Source organism: Dryobates pubescens, chromosome 3 (assembly GCF_014839835.1).
Source record: "Dryobates pubescens isolate bDryPub1 chromosome 3, bDryPub1.pri, whole genome shotgun sequence".
NCBI lineage: Eukaryota > Metazoa > Chordata > Aves > Piciformes > Picidae > Dryobates > Dryobates pubescens.
Window position 1 is genome coordinate 9619933 of NC_071614.1, and position 15772 is coordinate 9635704.

A 15772-nucleotide genomic window follows, 5' to 3' on the forward strand; every position below is an offset into this window, starting at 1 on the left:
TTAAAGCAGCAACAGCAAATGGGATTTTATTTCATAGCACTAGGCAAAAACTGTCTTGGTGCCTCCTTAACAACCCCACAAAAGGGAAATTGGGCCACAAATTAGTTGGGGCACAAATTAATTGCTCTTCAAGGTTATCTGAAAGAGTTTGGGTCAAAAAGTAGTGGCTAAGAAGTGAAGTTCAGTTGTATGACGCTTGGGGCACCTCAGCCCCAAAATGTTCTGCATGTTCTGCCATAAATCGTGTCTAGTAATGCTTTTCCCAATCATTAGCTGCACAGTCTTGACATATTAGCTCAACCATTTGATGTGCTGGAGTCACTCTGACAGCAGTGCATGTTTGCTTAGTGCTTACTTGGCAATATGTTATGACCTGACATTGGGGGGCAATCTGACACTCAGAACATATGGGACACCAAGAGCATGTGCCCCCTAGCCCTGGAGGTATCACAGAACCTTATTATCCTCAGAGATGCTATTGCCAGAACAGCAAGAAATCCCAGCTGAAGCCAGCATCTTGTGGTGTCAGGCAGAGTTCCAAAAGTCTTGATTTCCAAGTTTTAGAGAAATACTGCTGGGAAAAGTGGAGATAGAAACATAAAATTGTTACAGTTGGAAAAGACCTCTAAAACTATCAAGTCCAACCATCACCCTAACACCATCATGCCCCCTAAACCGCGTCCCAGATGCCAAGTCCACATGTTTTATGAACATCTCTGAGGATGGTGATTCCACCACTTCCCTGGACAGCCTGTTCCAGTGCTTGACCACACTTCCAGTACAGAAATGTTTCCTAACATCCAATCTAAATATCCACTGCTGTAATTTCAGGCCATTTCCTCTTATTTTATCACCTGATACTAGGGAGGGGAGACTGATCACCACCTCACTACAACCTCCTTTCAAGGAGTTGTAGAGAACAATGAGGTTTCCCTGTGGCCTTCTCTTCTCCAGACCAAACAGATCCAGTTCCTTCAGCTACTCTCCACAAGAACTCTCTCTTGACCCTTCACCAGCTATCACACACAAGTACATTGTGAAGCATTGATGTGGAGCAGGAAACCTCAGGGTCTCCATTGTGGACAAAAGCTCTAAATCTTTGTGCCCCCTGGAAGGAATGATGTGGATGAAACCTTACCACCATCCAGTTGCTTCAAGCTAAAAGAGCTGTAAGCTTCCTTGGGCATGCATTTTCTCATTATTCTACAATAGTTTTTGACTGATGGACAGACTTTTTTTGTCCTCTCTCTCTTTTTGTTTTTTATTTTTAAGGGTGGCTTCAGACAAAGGGAGGAGATTCTCCCCCTCTACTCCACTCTGGTGAGATCCCACCTGGAGTACTGCATCCAGTTTTGGACCCCTGTGTCCAGTTCTGGAGCCCCTATTACAGGAAGGATCTGGAAGTGCTGGAGCATGTCCAGAGAAGGGCCACAAGGATGAGCAGAGGGCTGGAGCTCCTCTCCTGTGAGGACAGACTGAGAGAGTTGGGGTTATTCAGTCTGGAGAAGAGAAGGCTCCCAGGAGACCTAATTGTGGCCTTCCAGTACCTTAAGGGGGCCTACAAGAAATATGAGCAGGGACTTTTTAGGGTGTCAGGGAGTGATAGGACTGGGGGAATGAAACAAAACTAGAAATGGGTAGATTCAGATTGGATGTGAGGAAGAAGTTTTTCCCCATGAGGGTGGTGAGAGACTGGCACAGGTTGCCCAGGGAGGTGGTGGAAGCCTCATCCCTGGAGGTTTTTGCAGCCAGGCTGGATGTGGCTGTGAGTAACCTGCTGTAGCATGAGGTCTGCCTGCCCGTGGCAGGGGGTTGGAACCAGATGATCCTTGAGGTCGCTTCCAACCCTAACAATTCTATGATTCTATGATACTGATTTTGGGAGAACTAGAGCTGAGGGGACAACATTTCCTATTTTTTTGACACTGAGAAGGACCATTAGCTTGCTTTGGCAGAACTTCAAATTTTAGTTCTCTGGTAAGGTATCTAGAGACTGGAGCAACCATTTATTATAATTCTGGGGAGTTTGTTGATCAAAAAATATCCAATAAACATGTGCATTATCAAAGCATAAGGAGTGAAGAGCTCCGTTCCTGGGATATAAATACATGTGTGGATGGAGAGGAGACCACAGGCAGGTGGTAGAAATCCATCCCTGTCCAGTCAATTTCCTGGATTACTTCTGCAGCTCTCATCAGGCAGAGACTATAATAAATTGATGGTGCCAATGACTGAACTCTTCCTGTGGAATCTAACCACGAGCAGAGAGATCTTGAAGAAAAACAATATTGTTTCTACCTCTTTCCTTCCATTTCAGATCAGTAACAGTTCATACTAGAAATCTTTTGTTTCTAAGCTCAGCAGGGAACTTGGATGGAAATTCTGCACTTCAAAAATCCCTTATATGCCCTCTGTAGTTACATGACAGAAAGTGTCAGTCCACACATTTTGAAATATTGGATTCTGGGCATTAATAAGACAAAGGGCATTGATATAAAATTTTAATTGACCATAAGTAACATCTTGAGTCCTGTGTCCAGTTCTGGGCCCCTCAGTTTAAGAAGGACATTGAGACTCTTGAACGTGTCCAGAGAAGGGCAACGAGGCTGGGGAGAGGCCTCAACCACAAGCCCTATGAGGAGAGGCTGAGGGAGCTGGGATTGCTTAGCCTGGAGAAGAGGAGGCTCAGGGGAGCCCTTCTTGCTGTCTACAACTACCTGAAGGGGTGTTGTAGCCAGGAGGGGGTTGGTCTCTACTCCCAGGCAACCAGCACCAGAACAAGAGGACACAGTCTCAAGCTGTGCCAGGGGAAGTTTAGGCTGGAGGTGAGGAGAAAGTTCTTCACTGAGAGAGATGTTAGCCGTTGGAATGTGCTGCCCAGGGAGGTGGTGGAGTCACCATCCCTGGAGGTATTCAAGAGGGAACTGGATGTGGCACTTGGTGCCATGGTTTAGTAGTCCTGAGGTGCTGGATGGTAGGTTGGACTTGATGATCTCCAAAGGTCTTTTCCAACCTTATTGATTCTATGACTCTATGATTCTTACACAAGTAATTCTACTGGCTTCCAATAGACACAACAAGTCCTTTAGGGGTCTCATTGAGAACATTAGAGGTGAACCCAGCAGGGACTACAATTTAATGACTTGGCTTGTAAGACTGACAAAACTAAATATTTCCCTCTTTTGTTTTAAATGGAGGATACATGTATAATGGTTTCAGTGTGTGTGTATACTTACTTTTTACCATGCAAATTTAAACACTGGCATGTTTATGGAGAAATTCATCTAGCCAGTGTATCAGATAAGGTGCTGCAGTGGTCAGACTCAAGGGAAATGAGGTATATTTCATATGAGCTGAAAAAAAAAACAAACTATATACATTTTGTTCCAAGGGAATATTGTCAGCATTTTTCTTCTTTTTCTTGACATGAGACTAAGTAAATGTTATTTTTCAAATGAAACAACCATTTCTCCTACCAACAATTTCAACAGACAGAAAACAATGAAGCAAACACCAGTTTTATTCTTTCTGATTAAATCTTTTTTCATAGCTATGTGCTCCACGGAGTAAAAGACACTTCTCAGCATTTAGAGATTCAAGCTGAACAAGGTTCATTTTATCTTCCTGGTTCTGATTTTCTTTTCATGGATTTATTGTCAGAGGAAAGTTCTCTCTCTTCTGATTGCATAGTGTGAGCTGTATGTGCGCTCATAAGTCATTACAGAGGGATTGCAGCTTTCAAGGCAAGAGTATAAAGAAAGTGAGCCTGCATTGGCTATTCCCTCTTTTTTTGTTAAGGAAAGGCAAAATAATTCTTATCCATTGCTGTATCCATAGCAGTGTAAACAAGGAAGAGATTAATGAAGTGAATCAAACCCCAAAGTTTCACTGTTAGGATATCACAATGTGGAGTGTGTCCAGAGAAGGGCAACAAAGCTGGTGAAGGCTCTGGTAAAAAGGTCTTGTGGAGCAGATGAAGGATCTGAGGTTTAGTCTGAAGAAGAGGAGGCTGGACCACCTCCTTGGTTTCTACAACTACATGAAGGTAGCAGTGAGGTAGGGGTCGGTCTCTTCTCCCAGGTAACTAGTGACAGGGTGAGAGGAAATGGCCTCAAACTACACCAGAGGAGGTTTAAGTTGGATATTAGGAAAATTTTCTTTCCGCAAGAGTGGTCAGGCATCAGAACAGGCTGCCCAGGGAGGTATTGGAGTCACCATCCCTGGAAGTGTTCAAATAACAGGTAGACATGGCACTTTGGGACATGGTTTAGTGGTGTTGGTTCACTGGTTGGACTTGATGATCTTAGAGGTCCTTTCCAACCTTAATGATTTTATGTTTGATATAAATGCAGAGCAGGACATTGCAGAGCTGTATGCCTTGCACACCGGAAGCAGAATGACCTTATGCTGGGAGACAAGAATTCCTCATTTAAGTGTCCTGGCACTGATTCTACAACAGATTCTCTTGTCTTGTTCATTTAATGATTAGTAAAGGCCATATCTAAGAAAAAAATCAATCTTTTACTCCATGCAGAGACAGCAGATTCTGCTTTGTGAATGACAACAGTGAACTCATCATACCTAGTTCATGTCAATTTAAGGCTACTGCATACATAATCCTTTCTGAGTCATTATTAAAGAGTTAATAACTTCTATTGTGCTTGATCATCTGCAAAACTATGTAAAGGTCCCTAGGAGGGTAATAAAAAAGTGTGTACATGAAGACAGATCTGGCACACATCTTTATGATATTTAACACCAAAGCAAGGTGCTGTTTCCATGTTTATGACTCTGTCCTCAAATTAAATCCAACCTACATGCTCATTATTTCCCTTCACCCAGTTTTGCAGTCATAAGAGGAACATTGCTCATCTAGGACAATAGAAGGTTAAGAAGAATTAATTGTCTTTCTTAAGACAAATCAGACTCAAGCTGGTATTAGGAAAAGCATTCTAATTATGACAACAATGAAAGTCATGAATAGTTACTAAAGGTGGCTGGAGAATATTCTTTACCAGAGATTATGTAATTAATTATGTATAATCAAGGAAATTATGCAAATATTATAGGGGTGATCTGGGTTTGGCTGATTCTGTCCTCTACAGAAAAAAAGGCTGGGGTCAGAGTGGCTGGAGAGTGGCCAGGCAGAGAGGGACCTGGGGGTACTGGTCGATGGTAGGCTGAACATGAGCCTGCAGTGTGCCCAGGCAGCCAAGAGGACCAATGCCATTCAGGCCTGGATCAGGAACAGTGTGGCCAGCAGGAGCAAGGAGGTCATTCTGCCCCTGTACACTGCACTGGTTAGGCCACACCTTGAGTGCTGTGTCCAGTTCTGGGCCCCTCAGTTTAGGAAGGAGGTTGACTTGCTGGAATGTGTCCAGAGAAGGGCAACAAAGTTGGTGAGGGGTTTGGAGCACAGCCCTGTGAGGAGAGGCTGAGGGAGTTGGGGCTGTTTAGCCTGGAGAAGAGAAGGCTCTCTATAACTCCCTGAAGGGAAGTTGTGGCCAGGTGGGGCTTGGTCTCTTCTCCCAGGCAGCCAGCACCAGAACAAAAGGACACAGGCTCAAGCTGCACCTGGGTAGTTTTAGGCTGGATGTTAGGAAGAAGTTCATCTTAGAAAGAGAGATTGGCCATTGGAATGTGCTGCCCAGGGAGGTGGTGGAGTCCCCATCACTGGAGGTGTTTAGGAAGAGACTGGATGGGGTGCTTGGTGCCATGGTTGAGTTGATTAGATGGTGCTGGGTGATAGGTTGGACTTGATGATCTTTGAGGTCTTTTCCACCCTGGTTAACTCTATTCTATTCTATTCTATTCTATTGTATTCTATTCTATTCTATTCTATTCTATTCTTCGATTAAGGGATTAGCATCAGTAGCATTCTCTCCCTTGGCAATATTCTTTAACATTCAAGCTGTGCCTATAAGAAATTATAAATAGCAATCTTCCAACAATAGCAAGATGAGGAACAGATCATTAGCTAGATTACAATGTACAAGTCTAGATCTATTCTCCAGGATAAAAAAGTCCTGCAACATTAATCTGAATGAGCAACTGAACCAATGAAGCATTGATGTTTTTCTAAAGATAGTGGGATAAGTTCAGACCAAGTGAAAAGAAAAACAGATGTCTCTTCTTATTTTTTTTTTTCCAATTGGTATATTAAGCAAATACAGGCAAAGAAAATCTGATTGCAATCACTGATGATTTAGTAACACACTTTTCCTGTTAGTAAAGTAACCTGCTGTTGCTAGCAGCCATCAGAAGAGGAAGTGTCACAGTTGCAGAGGTTTCAGGCTTGCCATTTATTTCCTGAAGAGGATCATCTAGGGCAATTTCACATCAGGGATAATATAACTGAAATGTTAATAGAGCACCAATGCTCAGAGATTCACCTACAGTCTCTTTACCATGATCTGTCCTTACGTTTTCAGATTTTGGGTCTTATTGCTCCGGTTTAAAGCTCACAATGATTTGACGTGTTAATCGGTGAATCATATACAAAAAGAAAGACATTCCAGAATGACTTAGAATTATAGAATCATAGAATCAACAAGGATGGAAAAGACCTCAAAGATCACCAAGTCCAACCTGTCACCCTAGATGTCATGCCTACTAGACCATGGCACCAAGTGCCACATCCGATCCCCAGGATCCGATCCGATCGTCCAGGGATGGCGACTCCACCACTGACTTCACTGAATACTTTTTGTTGAAACTTTTCCTTTTTGTTTTGGGGTTGTTTTTTTTTTCATGCTATGGGTTCAAAATTCTTATTTTTTTTTCTTTTACTTTTGTCACTAGATTTTCCAGCTTCTCAGTAGTAGAAAAGATTAACTTTTGTTCACTGCCTTTGGTCATTATGCTTTTCTGTTTTTCAATGGGGAAAAAAAAAAAGGAATAATTTTTTTCTCTCATTTTCCTAATTTGTCTCTAAAACTGGAGTGTTTGGTTGTTTTTCATAATCTGGCCTTTTGAGAAGACTCACAAAGGGCAGCAAAGCTGGTGAGGGATTTGGAGCACATGCCCTGTGAGGAGAGGCTGAGAGAGGTGGTGTTGCGTAGCCTGGAGAAGAGGAGGCTCAGGGGAAACCTTATTGTTGTCTACAACTGCCTGAAGGGAGGTTGTAGCCAGGTGGGGGTTGGTCTCTTCTCCCAGGCAACCTGTGACAGAAGGAGAGGACACAGTCTCAAGCTGTGCCAGGGAAGGTTTAGTCTGGATGTTAGGAAGAAATTATTCACAGAAAGAGAGATTGGCCATTGGAATGTACTGCCTGGGAAGATGGTGGAGTCACCATCATTGGAGGTGTTTAGGAAGAGATAGGATGAGGCCCTTGGTGCCATGGTTGAGTTGATTAGATGGCGTTGGGTGATAGGTTGGACTTGATGATCTCAAAGGTCTTTTCCAACCTGGTTAATTCTATTCTATTCTATTCTAGTCTAGTCTAGTCTAGTCTAGTCTAGTCTAGTCTACTCTAGTCTGTTCTGTTCTGAAATCTGATCTTATTCTCTGACAAATATGTTTGAGCTTCTGTGCATTTTTCAGTCTTAGAATTCCATCTCACTCTTTTTTTTTTTCTCCTCTGAAAATCTTCCCAGACTATTTGAAAAACATAAAAGAAAAATGGTTGGAGGTTGGTTTTTCCTTTTTTCTTCAGTGGCATGAAAGCAATTAGGATTTTAAAAGCATCATATAGGAGCACAAGAGTTCTGACACAGTATTCTTTGCAGATCTATCTGAACAATGCCTGTGCTCACTGCTTTTCTTACTGAAGACAATAAAAGGACTCTGGGAGCATTAGGAAGAAAAAAACTTGTGATGAAAAGGCAATAGGAAGAAAAGGCAAATGTTGATTCAAACCAATCATTGTGAAATAAAGTGTGTCACTTTATTTTGAGTCAATTTAACTCAATTACTTAATGAGGAAGTCAGTCACTCAAGTGATTCAATTGTTTAAAAATATTGGAAACAGTAAGAGGGAAGTACAATAGATTAAGATTTTTTTAAATTGAAGGAAAAATAGCACAAGATAAAGAGGGAGGACACTGGGAAGTCACTTTTCAGAGGAGCAGGTGGACAAATAGAAGTCCAACACTGTCTCATTTCTTACTGTCTTTGTGTCCTTGAATTTTGCCAACAGGAACCATTTGTTTTTACACTGAAAGTGTGATTTAGTTCCAATTTTCCTTACCTTCCTTTGTTTAATGTCCTGCATGTGACTGTAACTTACTTTCCCAGAACAGCTAAGCAGAGACCCATTCAGCTCTGACGGCTAATGGCTCTGACTGACATGCATTAGAAGTCCAGAAATGAGAACAAGCAGCAGCAGAAATATGCTGCAGGAGGGGGATTAAAAAAAAAAACAACCCACAACAACCCACCTCAATTATTTTCCAAAGAAAGGAAACAAATACTCCCCCTGATATTCTCCTAGCTGCATGCTGGAAACATATTTGAAACGTTAAACTATTGTTACAATTTGGGAAGCATGAAAATTGCAAAAGCTGCAAGCTGAAAATGCTACAGATAACAGAGAATCACAATTTAGTGGATTTTCACTCCTTCTACTAATAACTGACAAAGGATGCTTTGATCAAGCAGATTCTGTTGACAGAGACTTTCCACAGCAGACAGAAGCTCTTATCTTCAAGCTATGAAACACAAAAAACATTCATAAAGATCACTTTGAATGCCATTTTCTCTGTATTATGTAAGTTTAGGGATTACTGAGCACAAAAAAGGTGTGTGATGAAAGATACAAGGCTTGGAAGATATTCTAGTGCGCAGTAATTCACTGCACTTATTACCATTAAATTCCACATTCTGCTGGTAAACATTGCTCCCTATTTAGCAGCTCTGTCAATGGTTCTAGCAATTTTCATAAGGAAAAAAAAAATCTGCTCCAACAATGGATTAACCTTAAAACAACGCAGGCTTTCAGCGTTCAGCAACAACAGTTCTTTTCCCATCTCAAACCCCAGCTCTGTCTCTGGGATACTACAAGTTATTTGGCCTGAATTTCATTAACTCACTAAGCAGAGAGTGAGGGTCTGTTGCTGGGCAGAAGCACTTGAAGAGTGCAGTGCCTTGCTTGCGTTTTCACAACATCTTGGTAAACCAATTAAACCGGCTTCTATTTTAAACATTTGTTATTGCATTCAGCGCTTTCCCCCAACACCATAAAATTCTTTAACTGGCTTTTTAATATTGAGTATCCCATTATAATTTTACAGTTGGCCTTCCAAAAGCATTAAAGGCCTGGACAGGGTTATGAATCATGGATTATTTGCCTCTCCGTGGACTGATCTATCAAAAAGACGGATATCAGATCTTTATCTAAAGGGCTGGTGTTGATTCAAATTCAGTGGCAAATTAAGCTGGGAGAGTGTGTGATTGCCTAGCACACATATCCATACTGCTCCTACAGCTGAGGTTTAATTACCCCTAAATCATTGCAGTTTTCAGGCCAATGTATTAAAGCTAAACCAGTAATCCTAGATGAATCCACACCACACTGCATGGATATGCCATTCTGAATCAATCATAGGGCCTCGAGCACAAGCCCAACGAGGAGAGGCTGAGGGAGCTGGGATTATTTAGCCTGGAGAAGAGGAGGCACAGGGGAGACCTTCTTGCTGTCTACAACTACCTGAAGGGAAGTTGTAGCCAGGAGAGGGTTGGTCTCATCCCCCAGGTAAGCAGCACCAGAACAAGAAGACACAATCTCAAGCTGTGCCAGAGGAAGTTTAGGCTCGAGGTGAGTAGAAAGTTCTTTACTGAGAGAATAGAATAGAATAGAATAGAATAGACCAGACCAGACCAGACCAGACCAGTTTGGAAAAGACCTTTGAGATCATTGAGTCCAACCTATCACCCAACACCATCTGTTGTTAGACATTGGAATGTGCTGCCCAGGGAGGTGGTGGAGGCCCCATCCCTGGAGGTGTTTAAGGCCAGGCTGGATGAGGCTCTGGCCAGCCTGATCTAGTGTGAGGTGGTCCTGCTCATGGCAGGGGGGTTGGAACTAGATGATCCTTATGGTCCCTTCCAACCCTGACTGATTCTATGATTCTGTGATCCTATGAAAATGATACTGATAAGAAAGACAATATCCAAATTTGGGGTGGTTTGGGTTGGGGTTTTTATTTTTGTTACTATTATTTCTTTTTCTTTCCCTTTTATTTCATTTTGGCCTCCTCATCATTTCGGTTTTGTCAACATTGTCATTCCATGATCATTCCTGAAATTATTAGCTGCTGCAAAATTTTAGTTGCTTTTCATCTAAGCAATGCCAATAATGTAGCTGACAATTGCTTGGAGTATTCATTTCTCTACCAATTCACAGACAATCAGATTCATTCCCACACTGAGGCTCAGCTATCATCAGTCACCTTAGCCTATCAAAGCAGTCAATCTACGTAATGGGAAAATGTAAAATCCTGGGGGTCAGAAAAGAGCTCCTTCCATTGGAAGGCTACAAGGAATATTCTATTAGCATAGCTTGCAAGCTTCAGCTGTGTGTGTTCACAGCACAGGTCAAAGAAATATTTGTGGTGCTGTTCTCATTTGGTTAAGCCACCTGGAAAACAATTTTATGTCCTTGGCGCGGTTTGCTCTGTGTGTTTCTGCTGGGAGGTTTGGGGTTGTTTACTTAGAATTAATACATTTTTGAGGATTAAAGAAAATTACCAATATAGAGTGTTACCTGAGTAGGAGTAATTCTGAACAAGAAACAAAAATTACCCTTTTCCCATGTGAAACAGGTTGTAGGAGGCCCAGAGAGAGCAGCATAGGAAAAACTGGTGAAATTCCCTTCTAACTCTCTGGATCTGATTCAAAATCAGTTGGATTTAGGGGGAAAAAAATCCTATCAGTTCTCATGGGCTTTCACTGGGGCTCTAACCTGTGCAAAATAATCATGGCAGCTTTATATTAATCAGTCATAGTTTAACTTTTAAATCAAAGAATCCTTTCTGGCACTAGCCATAAATGCATGGCAGTGTATGGTGTCCTCAGAAGGAACAGCAGAAGGAACAGACTCCGTCCTTTCTTTGCTATTCTTTTTTATTTTGCTATAGTTTGTCTTTTCAAGTCATGGTGAGAAGAATGTTAAAGCTCACGCTGGTGGAAAGTGGGAGGGGGATGGATTAGATGATATCTAGAGGTCACTCCCAACCCAGTGCTTAGCCTGGAGAAGAGGAGGCTCAGGGGAGACCTTATTGCTCTCTACATCTACCTGAAGGGAGGTTGTAGCCAGGTGGGGGTTGGTCTCTTCTCCCAGGCAACCAGCACCAGAACAAGAGGACACAGTCTCAAGCTGCACCAGGGGAGGTTTAGGCTGGATGTTAGGAAGAAGTTCTTCCCAGAAAGAGAGATTGCCCATTGGAATGTGCTGCCCAGGGAGATGGTGGAGTCACCATCACCGGAGGTGTTTAAAATTAGACTGGATGAGGCACTTAGTGCCATGGTTTAGTTGATCAGATGGTGTTGGGTGATAGGTTGGACTTGATGATCTCTGAGGTCTTTTCCAACCTGTTCTGTTCTGTTCTGTTCTGTTCTATTCTATTCTATTCTATTCTATCTGTCTATGATTTTATGACTTCCAGAAAAATAAAATATATATATGGATTTCTGGGAAGTACTCACCAGATCCTGCCTTCCTGCTGATGCTGAGCATGTCTAAATGATAAAGTCTCCAATTTGAGAATCAAGACACTTCATCTGAAGATGTGTGCAGTTGGTGCAATCGACAGAAGCTATACTCCACGCTGGATGTTAGGAAAATCTTTCCTGAATGAGTGGTCAGGCATTGGAACAGGCTGCACAGGGATGTGGTGGAGTCACCATCCCAAGATGTCCACAAAATATGTAGATGTGCCACTTGGGACATGGTTTAGTGGGCATGGTGAGGTTGGGCTGATGGTTGGGCTTGCTGAAGTTAGAGGCATTTTCCAGCCTTAATGATTCTGTGATCCTTCGAATCACTTTCCTCGAATGACTCTACTTTCTCACTAGCTTCAGAGCTGATTACCACGCTGACTGAAAGCAGAAGACCTTTACACTTTTTTTCATGTAAGCCCATTTCCCCCTTTTAAACTATAGTCCTTTTATCTCCTTTCATTCCTCAAAGTTGATAGTAAAAACACTTCAATGCATACCAGATGTGCACATGTATATTGCATTAAATTCACTGCAGGTAGAGAGCACGCTTCCAAACATTTCATTCTTCCCCCCCCCCCTGTTCTCATGAGGCAAACACCTGCATCATTTTACAAAGGAATGTGGTTGGACAGGAAAGAGAGTTCACTCTGCTTGCATCTCACTTCCTTTCTGCTTGTATTTTTATAGCAGAATTACTTCTGGATACTTGTTTTATCCCCTTATATATGAATTATTTATACACACATCAAATATATATATAGATTAATTCTCCCTGAACCAAGCAATTCACGTAAGACGGCTCAGACACATATTTGCTTTTTTGGAGATGCCCAATTTCAACATTGAAATGTTTTAGAAATGAATTTTCATGACTGGAAAATCTGTTTCTACCACCTTCAAATGTGTCAGCTTTTTGTGGCAGGGAGGACTGCAGTGTGACACATTTTAAGGATGTTAGGAAAACAATGCAGTAAGTGTCCCTACTATCAGATCTGATTCCCTGACTCCAGTCCCATTGGTGGCAATGGGAATTGTTTCAGGACCTTCCTTGAACTCTTACGGGGAAGAAATCAAATCTCAAAATGATAACAAGATTCCCTACTCAGATCACAGAATCACAGAATGATAAGGGTTGAAAGGGATCTATGGAGAGCATCTAGTCCAAGCCCCCTGCCACAGGAGGTCCATCTAGAGCAGATGGCAAAGAATGGCATCCAGGCAGAGTTGGAATGACTGCAGAGATGGAGACACTATCAACTGTCCAGTAGTTCCAGTGTTCTACTACCATCAACACAGTTTCCTCTTTATGTTTAGATCCTTAAAGAATAGAATAAACCAGGTTGGAAGAGACCCTCAAGATCATCGTGTCCAACCTATCATTGAACACTACCTAATCAACTAAACCATGCAACCAAGCACCCTATCAAGTCTCCTCCCGAACACCTCCAGTGATGGTGACACCACCACCTCCTCAGGCAGCACATTCCAATGGACAATCACTCTCTCTGTGTAAAACTTGCTCCTAACCTCCAGCCTAAACCTCCCCTGGAGCAGCCTGAGACTGTCCCCCCTTCTTCTGATGCTGGTTGCCTGGGTGTCATATTAGCTAGGCTTAAAGAATGATGAAACTCTCATTAGCAGCTACATATTTCAATGCTGGCCACTTCCAAAAGGTACAGAATCATAGAACCATAGAATCATTTTGGTTGGAAAAAACCCAAAATTAGTTCAACTATGATGTTAACTCTAGCAAGTCTGGTGCTAAGTTGTGTCCCTCAGCACCCCAAATTATGGAGGGCTAACAAGATGGTCCTCACAAATGGAAATTATGTGATAGATCTTGTTTAACTCTCTGTCTGTCAAACCAATATAAACATATAAAGCAAAATTCTCTGCATTTCTTTTGAAAGCAAACTTAGAGTAATCACTTCAGTGTCTGTGCTGCTGAGCACCAACTGGAGAGCCGCCTAAACCATGCCAAATTCAATCCAGATGTTATACTTTCACTGGCAAATTGGATAAACAGAAGAGAAACACAACATAAATTCCAACCAGTGAAGATCACAGAACGCTTGCACAGGGTTTAGTGAACAGCAAACCCTTTAAAACAAATGTTTCTGATGAATTCTTTTTCTCTGCTTTGGTAAGGTCTTGCCTCACCCTGGAGTACTGCATCTAGCTCTGGAGCCCTTGACACAGGAAGGACATGGACCTGATGGAGTAGGTCCAGAAGAGGGCTACAAAAATGATCAGGAGGCTGGAACACCTGTACTATAAGGACAGCATGAGGGAGCTGAGGCTGTTCAGCATGAAGACAAGAAGGCTTCAAGGAAACCTAATAGTCGCCTTGCAGTACCTGAAGGGGACCTACAAGAAGACTGGAGAGGGACTGTTTACAAAGTCCTGCAGTGACAGTACAAAGGGCAATGATTTGAAATGAGAGAGGAGTAGATTTAGATTGGATGTTAAGAACAAGTTTTTTTTCCTCTGGAGACATTCAAAATCTTCCTGGACACATTCCTGTGTGACCTCCTCTAGGTGATCCTGCTCCAGCAGGGGCTTTGGACTGGATGATCTTTCAAGGTCCCTTCAAACCCCTAATGTTCTGTGATTCTGTGATTCTTTACCATAAGGATGGTGGAACACAGGAACATGTTGCCCAGTGAGGTAATTGAGGCCCCATCCCTGAAGATAATCAAGGTCAGGCCTTGCAGACTGCTGGGCAAACTGCTCTAATGGAGGATGTCCTTGCTCACTGCAGGGTGTTTGACTAGATGGCCTTTGAGGTCCCTTCCAACCTAAACATGATTCTGATGGTTCAGATTTCGATGGCTTTTCATCTCACATTACTACTTGCAATTCCAATAGTCCAATAAACCATCCCCTGGAAATTTGCTGCACTGGTGTTTGTTTCTTCATCATAGTTTCACCAACTAGACACTGGCATTTCTCATAAAAATAATAGTAAAAACACATCAAAATAATCAAAAGATTAAATAATGAATCCCACTTTTATTCCAAGCTCCTCAGAGAGATAATTTTAACTGATTCACATCCAGGCTGTGACTAGAAGCTTGGTTTTAAACAAACATAGACTAGAGGGATTAAAAACAAAAGAGGAAATTAATTGGTGAGATTTCCATTCCTTTTCCACTGGAACGTGCAACCATGGCTATGTAAATCAGTGCAGGGTGGAAAACAGCTTCTGTTCCAGAGCTCCTGAGACCTGTTTGTTTTCATGGGCTGGTGATCATGGTAACAAGGCTGCACTCCAGAATGGACTGGAAAGAGATGACACAAACCTATATGGCTGTGCAGCTTCAGAATCAGCATTTTCATTCATTTAGGCACTTTGCAGTGTGACACAGCTAGCATAGGATTATTTGTATGAAATCAGGTCTTTCAGCAGAGAATAAATCCTCCATATCTTGGGCTGCATCAAAAGTAGCTTGGGCAGCAGGTGATTCTGCCCCTCTGTTCTGCTCTTCTGAGACCCCACCAGGAGTACTGTGTCCAGTTCTGGAGCCCCCAACACAAGAAGGACAAAGGGCCTGATGGAGTGGGTGCAGAGGAGGGACACGAAGGTAATCAGAAGGTTGGAGCACCTCTCCTATGTGAACAGGCTGTAGTTGGGTCTGTTCAACATGGAGAAGAGATGGTAGACCTTAGAGCAGGCTTTAATTACCTGAAGGGGGCTACAGAAGAGCTGGAGAGAGACTTTTTTATAAGGACATGTGATGACAGTACAAGGGGCAATGATTTGAAACCAGAGCAGGGACATTAAGAGGAAGTTCTTTACAGTGAGTGTGGTGAGACACTGGAACAGGTTGTCCAGAGAACCTGTGGATGCCTCCTTCCTGGAAGAGTTTAAGACTGTGGTTTGAGACTTTGAGCAGCCTGATCTTTTGGGATGTGTCCCTGACCATGGCAGGGGGTTTGGAACTAGCTGATCTTTAATGTCCCTTCCAACCCAAACCATTTTGTGATTCTATTCTATTCAAGTCTGTAGGCTCCATTCCATAAACGCCATGAATGTTCTTGCTTTGTAACTGCTTCCTTGGATATTTTTGTTAGCTAAATCAAAACAAACCCAAATATAACTCACCAAACTTTT